Source organism: Trichoplusia ni, chromosome 7 (assembly GCF_003590095.1).
Source record: "Trichoplusia ni isolate ovarian cell line Hi5 chromosome 7, tn1, whole genome shotgun sequence".
NCBI lineage: Eukaryota > Metazoa > Arthropoda > Insecta > Lepidoptera > Noctuidae > Trichoplusia > Trichoplusia ni.
In genome coordinates this window covers 8,438,454-8,446,611 of record NC_039484.1, presented here as the reverse complement: position 1 = coordinate 8,446,611, position 8,158 = coordinate 8,438,454, and positions in this window count along the sequence as shown.

Here is an 8,158-nt window from a genome sequence, read left to right as displayed (position 1 = left end):
AATCGATCATGTTATTAGTCGTAGGGAAGAGAGACAATTAGCTAAGTGACGTTACAATTTGTCTATTTGACTCTACAATTTTCTGTACTATGATAGAGACAGCATGACTCCTAGACGTGGCAGTTTGCTATGCGTCGTTTTTGATACAGCGTCTAGAATATTAACAAGTTACTTATAAAATATTTTATTCAAAGTTTTTAGATCACAATATAGTACAAACCCATTTTAGCTAATAACAGTATTTAAATATTTATCTCTTTAAGCTTCCAAGATGATAAATTTTAATATTTTGTAATATTTTTTGTTATTACAGTCTCAAAGTAAGGAGCTGCTAGTTATAGTCTATTTTTGACTTGTATTTCTGTTATTTTTTGAAAAAATAATGTACATCTTTAAACCCATGATGCGTCCTCGACATTTTGAAAGGAGCCAAGGTTATTTGATTTCGAAATTACAGTTTTTCTGATGTACTTGGGTAAAAAGAAGAGAAAATGCAGTTTTTACCCGTTATATGGAATACATATACATATATATTGTCTATTTTATTTCTGTTTTTTGCAACATTTAATCTTTTCATGTTTTTATAATTTCACGCAACAGTGATTTCGTTAAATAATTTTATAAATGTAGAATCTACGATTAAGTTTTTTAAGAAGAAATGGATCTTATTCGTTAATTAAGTAGAAATAACCCATAACACTAGAGAAAGGAACAACATAATTATTATACCAAAGATTGAGTCAGTATACTTACAGGTTTATTGTAAAACTTTGTACATTTATCTTACGAATATTAAAGTTTATGAAAATACATTTTTTCTTTCTTTTTCCATATTATTATGTTAAAAGGACTCAGAAGTTAAGATGCTGCCTACGCGTGCCCCTGCACTAATCCCCGTGTATTTAAACTTACTATCTACATAATATGAATAAAATTATTTTTTCCTTATTCTAACAGGGACCGGAATTCAGGTCATGTTTATCCTATAAGGTAGAGTCAACCGAATTGAATCCTAAAAGTTGTCATTGGCAGAAGATTATGTTAATGTGTGTTCAAGCCATTTGAAGTAGCCTCAAAGTCAGTGATTAACTTTATCCTAAACTAGCTGTTGCCCGCGACTTCGTTCCCGTGGGTAGAAGAAGATGTAAGTTATGATTTATACCCCTCCTGTTTTTTTTTCACATTTTCCATTGTATCTTCGCTCCTATTAGTCGCAGCGTGATGGTTTATAGCCTAAAGCCTTCCTCGATTAATTGTCTACTCAACACAAAAAGAATTTTTCAATTTGGACCAGTAGTTCCTGAGATTAGCGCGTTCAAACAAACAAACAAACAAACTCTTCAGGTTTATATATTAGTATATTATTATCCTAAATGTTATAGATATGGCCCTTATTTGTACGATTACTACTCCAGAAATATCGACTATCTACGATTTTTAAGAGTGGCTGAGCTCAAAAGTGGTACTTAAAAATTTTAAGATTTGATTTACTCAAGTCAGCACAAGTCGCCCCTGAGCCCCGAATCACCATACGAAAAATGATTTACAATAGTGTTCTTAGAAGGTACAAATAAACTTATTGAAAGATAACATTTTAAAAAAACATGTCTGTAATATTTATAGTCTGAACAAATTTAATACATATGTATCTTTCAAACTCAAAACATAATGCACTAATGAATACTCCAACAATTTCTATTGAAAACAAAAGCCCATCGATTCAACTCGAGAACAATGCCAGTCGGTTATTATTATCAGTTACCTAATTTAAATTAACTGGATATAAGTTAATCGAATTGATTCATGAAGCAATCATTGGTGCGACCTAAATCATTCTGAATACTTAATGAATTCGATTCCGAAGGCTACAGCGCGCACCTGTTATTGAAAATTAATACTTTAGAAGGGAATCGGTAATAAAAAGATGTAAGTTACGAGCGAATGTTCATGAAACCGTGATGAAAAGGTAAAAATTAAAGGGTGCGTATGAATGTTTGTTTTTTATTATAAGTGTTACGTACGGGATTAAAATCAAATACTCGTAGTGTAAAAGTCTTGGCAAGCCAGCGAAGGCCGGGTCGGCATGGTTATATTCAAGTTTGTAATAAATTTGATCAAATCAATAATTCAATAATACAAGTTCCTATTTTGAAGATTGAAACGCTCAGCTCGTTTGAATATCTAGATATCTTTTAGGAAAAGTAACCTCAATAAGCCTTCCAGCTCCATTATATTTTTTTTAATACTTTGATATTTTAAAGATATAGAAATCAAAATGAAACGGGATGTAAGATTCCTGTTTCCACTTAAAACTTGGACCATCGATCCACACCGGCGTGCACCGCTGATATTAAACGTTTAAACTGCAAAGCAGACGAGCGTGGTATTGAAAAATTTCTGATATTTTATGATTTATCACTACTTGATGTAATATATGGGGATCCCACTATGCCATGGGCCACTTTTGGTGGCCTAGTGGATTTTGGAAGGCTTGTTATGCTTTTTGACGGGCTATCAAAGGATTGGGTAAGGAAACTGATTTTAAGCATAGATGATATATAGGTTACATTAGGTACTCATTCCAAAGCATTCAGTATTTTGGGGAACATTAGCAGTCTTGTGCATTATTTGAGTTTGAGAACACGACGTGAAGAATTGTATTTTTTGGAAAAATGTTTGATGATTTTTGACCAGAGTTAAGTAAAAAGGTCTTACCAAGTACAAACAAAACACGGCATTTTATAAGCAGGTAGCGTCGTTCTATTATCTCACTTGAAAATTTTGTGGTTTTAATTGATTTAATCTATTTTAAATGTTTGTATTAATACTGAGAAAACAAGCAGTTACTTAAAAACTTAATTATTGAATAACAAGCAGACTGATATTACAGCGTCAAAGCTGTATTCGCTAAGACGATTCTTTATCTACCCGCAGTTTTTCAACTACCCCTAAATGCATGTTACACATTCCTTATTAATTTACGAAAACCATGATATCATTATAATAACACATTAAGCAGAACAGGGAAATCTCGTATTTTTTCTTTATGTATTTAGACTTCTTATACATGATCAATTTAAAATCAGGGACTAAATGCTAAGGTATATATATCAGGAAATTATAAGGTGATGCAGAGACAACAATAAGTAGGTGTTTATCATAGCATTGCAATTCAGGTAAAGTTTTTACAAAACATCAATTGTTCTTAGTAACAAGAATACCCGCAAAAATCAGTAAAGGTAACCGCTGAATACGGAGAGGCGGTGCAGCTGTCAGTTCCCACACATAAACGGCTATTTGTCGAATTTATAGGCTTTCTAACTGAATGGCCTGCAGGTGTCAATAATAGCTTTTAAAGGTAACATTTTCCGGTAAACGAAACTCGTCGTAAATTAAACGTGTCTGTGTTTACCGGTAAACACAGACAGAAGTAACAGAGTGCAGTTTATTTTTGAAACAGGTAAAACAAAGAATTTACGATTTGCAATTACAAAAATTATATTTGAAATGATATGTGTTAAAATTTTTGTATAGAAAATCAGCTTGGATATAACCTGGCTTTGAATCTATTGAAATTAACTATGTGAAGGAAAGCCTCTTGTTACCTGAGAATTTCTCACCATATTTTAAAGAGACTCCGCGATATACCATGAAATGCGCCCTATCCACAAATGCAATACTACTACTTTCAACATGACCACAATATATATTTCTTAATTTTAATCATGGGTATAATAAAAAAAATCGTTAAATACCAGTCTTCGGCAAGCAAGTTGGGCGTGCTTGCTGACAGGAGACAGAGAAGACATTTATTTATTTATATAGGTTTACCAACAGCTTCTGTGTACAGTAATGCTTATGTATATTAATAATTATGTCTAAGATTTACACAGTCGCCAATTACTGGTTAACCAGCATTTACAAACGAAGTGATAAGTGCTAGAAAGACATGAATGTGGTTCAACACCAATCGCCACTGACTTCTCATGTCAAGCCTGTGGTAAGATGTCGCTCTCGCATCGGTCTGTTTAGTCACCAAAAGCGTTGTCGTACAGACACTACCCCATAAATCGACTGCAATAGACATAAAGGTCGTTACGGAATAAAAAAAATCTTTTCATTACACACTTTTTTCTAGCTGGTAACAAAAAGCACAGAAACACGGTATGTTACCTTGCGGAACAATTAAAATAAATACCACACAATAAGCTTATATGTATTTTCAGATTATCTAGTCATAATTTAGTGTCTGTTATTACCGTATAAATAATGATTCGTCCGCAACAACATTTAGTCATCCACGAATTGCATTGACGCGGTTTGCGGGTATTATGAGCCTGATTTTGAATATTCTGCGGTTAATGAACGTAAATACTGGAAACAGCATTCAATAACTAAACCAATTGAAACTCTCGACGATGTACCACAACAATATTAAATTGTGCCAATGGGGAATATGCACGTGACTTAAATATGGACAAAATATTTTTTTTTGTAATATTTATTGCTACTGAAAACACACTATACAATTATTTTTAGAATTTATTTTAATTTAATAATGAAATTTAATCATCAAAAAGTGGCTGTTTTGAAATTACCGCGCAAATTTTCGAAACGCAACACTATTGGTGGAACAAAACGTGACGTCAGTTTTACACGAGACGTCTGCTGTCAACAAGCTATTTGTATGGTTTCTTTTTGGAGGAATAATTGTTATTGTATTGTGTCGCTGTTTTTTTATCTTAAGTTAATAGTTTTATGTGTTCAAAATATTAATTAATTGTGAAGAAGGACTTAGAGAATGACTGAAACCGGTTTCGTAAAAGCGCAGTCGGATAATCTTCCGAAAATCAAATGTAAACAAAACAAGTAGGTAGGTAAAAGTAAGAATGATTTGTATATGTATTTTACTTTTTTGATATCCTTACTTACATTGAAATGATCTTCACAACAGTATAAACAGCTCAAACACGATACATTGTCTCTTCTCATCGCCTTGCACCACTTTTTCCTTAGATTTTCACCTTTCGGCATAAGGAATTACACTTTGTCAGGTGCAGTGTTGATATTATTTGGACACATAGGAACGACACAATATTTATTTATAATATGGTTTTTTGTGCTTTTCCATGGTAATTAAGTCGATATTCACTCACTTTATTTATTTTTTGGTAATTTTGTAAACCAATCACTTTGCTGTTGACATCGAACTCGTGTAATGGTGACGTCACGAGCAAGCGCGCCAAAATGGCCGCGTTTAAATTGATCGCGATTTTAATATTTAGTTTTTTGCATAATAGTTTATATTTTGGACGTGATATTTGTATGTTTGGTAATGTAATAACTAGTAGAAACATATAAAAAATAAAAAAAAAATCATGCATATTCCCCATTCATCATTTTGTTAAGTGTTCGCAAATATATTATGGATTTGAAAATAAATATGTAATAATTTTAATTCTGACAAAATGTAGATATTTATTAAACCAATGCCTACATAATGCAAAAAAATTCAAAAAAAAGAAAAGTCCCTGGCAATAGTCACATGACAAAATATCTTTAGCAAAATTGCAAAGATGAAATAGAGAGTAATCTCACTTGTCAATCGGATTTTCATATTCTATTTTCCCACCACCAAATTGATTATCAAACGAAGAAGTCTCGGTTTATTCGTCGGATTTATACGTCAATATTTATTTCAGTGCGCTTTCATTTACGTTGCCACTCGCAAATAGTTCACCTTTAATAGAAAACAAACTGAATTAAAATCGATTGACCCGTTCAGGATCTATGACGCCACAGCCTCTTTTTGCGACGGGAGTTAAAAATAATAAAAATATTACTATAGGTACTATGCAAGCTGTGTTCAAACTATATCTTAGGTAAGGAAAATTTATTACGCAAAATATTTAAGCATTTTAATTACATTTAAAAGTTCTACTTTTAAATTTCCATAACCTATTACGTCACCTCAATTTAAATTTTTCTTCATCAACACTAATGCCTTCACTCCCCTCTGCGTTTCAACCTAAGACCTACTTGGAGTAGCCTAGGGTAATTAGTACAATCCTCTTTGTTTACACTTTTTGTGTTGACATTTTTCTTCGTAAATCACTCGAGGGGACAGCGGGCACTAATTACCCTTCCTTTCCAAACATAAATAACACCTTAACACTTTAATTAAAAATGACTGATTTATTTACACTAGCCCCTGTCATCTGAGGTTGGATAAAGAAATACCGCAGTTTAAATTTCGAAGCTTTTTTAATGGCCTGCTCTTTTTGCTTTGTGTGGAATTTTGTTTTTTTTTTTCTGTCGAGTAATTAGCGTCATTAGAAATTAATCTACATGTTGGTTCGAATCTTCTTGTATGCAGAAAATAGCATTGATTTGCTAGCTCTATACATTATGATTATGCCACCGTATATTGAACCATATAGACTGATTATAATTATCAATGTGGACTTGTAGATGTTAATAATACAGATAAACTGAAGATATATAAAAAGTAAATAGAGAATCTAATACCTACTTATAAGTACGTGAATATTATGAGCCTTCATTATTTGAAACCAGACATTTTCGTAAGCTAATATTTTGCACTGGAATTACGTAAAAGCAAATTTGAATCCACAGCAATAATGTTTTCATACGAATAATTGATGTATAAAATATCCATTCAGTACGTCCAACGTGAAAAGTAGATTTTGGTTTTTGGTTTATTTGAAAACAATGCATTACCGTGTAATGCTAAGTGCGTTTTACACAAGGCATAAACCAAATTGCCCTATAGTTTTAGCAAATCTGAACACAATGTTTGTATTTATTACAGCAAATTTATTATAATGGAATTAAAATGAAGTACTAAGCAAAAGCATTTAAAATTTTCATCTGAGTATTTGACCGAAGTTGCGGATCACTGGTGTATCTCTGGTGAATGGTTTAGGACAACAACAACACAATAAGAAAACCTTGATTCAAATATATATTATAACTACATGAGATTGTAAACCCTCGGTAAGCTATGTATAGAGATATTTTGATCCCAGCATTAAGCCATTAACATTTTTTTGGAACATTTTTTTCAATCAAATAAAAATGCCGTATCTATTCACGGCTACTAGCAAAATGTTAAGAGATTATATCTAAAAGAGCCAGACCACAGTCTGAAACAGTAACACACTCGAGAGCGAGAAGTGAAACTAAACTGAGACACGGATGCACTATCGGAAGTTAATGAAAACTCCGCCTTTAGTGTAAGTAACTTTTGTCACGGAATTGTGTGTGTGCATTGTGCATCCATTTCCTAAACATTACAGTGAAGTTGATATATTTAAGTACGTATTAACAAAATTCAATTCATCTGTATTTTGATTATTTTTCTTTATGTGATTGTGTTATTTTTTTCATATCTTATGACCCCATCGTTTCATCAGGTTTGACCCGGAAGAAAGGCTTGCCGACCGTAAGTTTTTGTTGTTAAAACAATTTAAAAAAAAATCGTTGTAGAAGGTATGACATGAAACATTAATACCTTGCAGGTCGCACGAAGGTGCAATGTGGCTAAAAACCACTATTTACTAACGGTTAAGGAAAATATGTAAGGATTTCAAACAGGAAGAGGCCTGTGTCCAGCAGTATATAGCAACACCTGCAACACGCAGCTACAAGCATAAATAATTCAGATATGAGACACAATTTTTAATTATTAGTGTGAGGCATATATTCTACATGACAGCGACTAAGGAGTACCTACTTTCTAGAAGAGTCTTTTTTACAGGACGATTCAGCCATCTGTTCCTCGAATGCTTTGCTTCAGTGAGGGAAGATTGACAAGAGAAGAGGTTGTGATGGCTTTGAGACATCGATCCGGACACATTCCACTGAATAGCTTTGGGTTTATGATGCGCAGAGTCAATTCTCCCAGATTAAAAAGTCTTTTTAGTTAATATCTGATAATAGTTTCTCGGACAAAACTAAGGCCTCATGACCTGAAACTTCTAGACCTGATAATGGTTTTACGAACAAGGACCTGGTGTTGGCACTTCTAGTTAGATTCTACATGCAACATATCGTTACCACGTTGTCCGCGCCTTGCGGTTAGCTCGTCGCAAGCCCGAGTATGGGATAAACTGTTCAATGATAACTGAAACTTTAC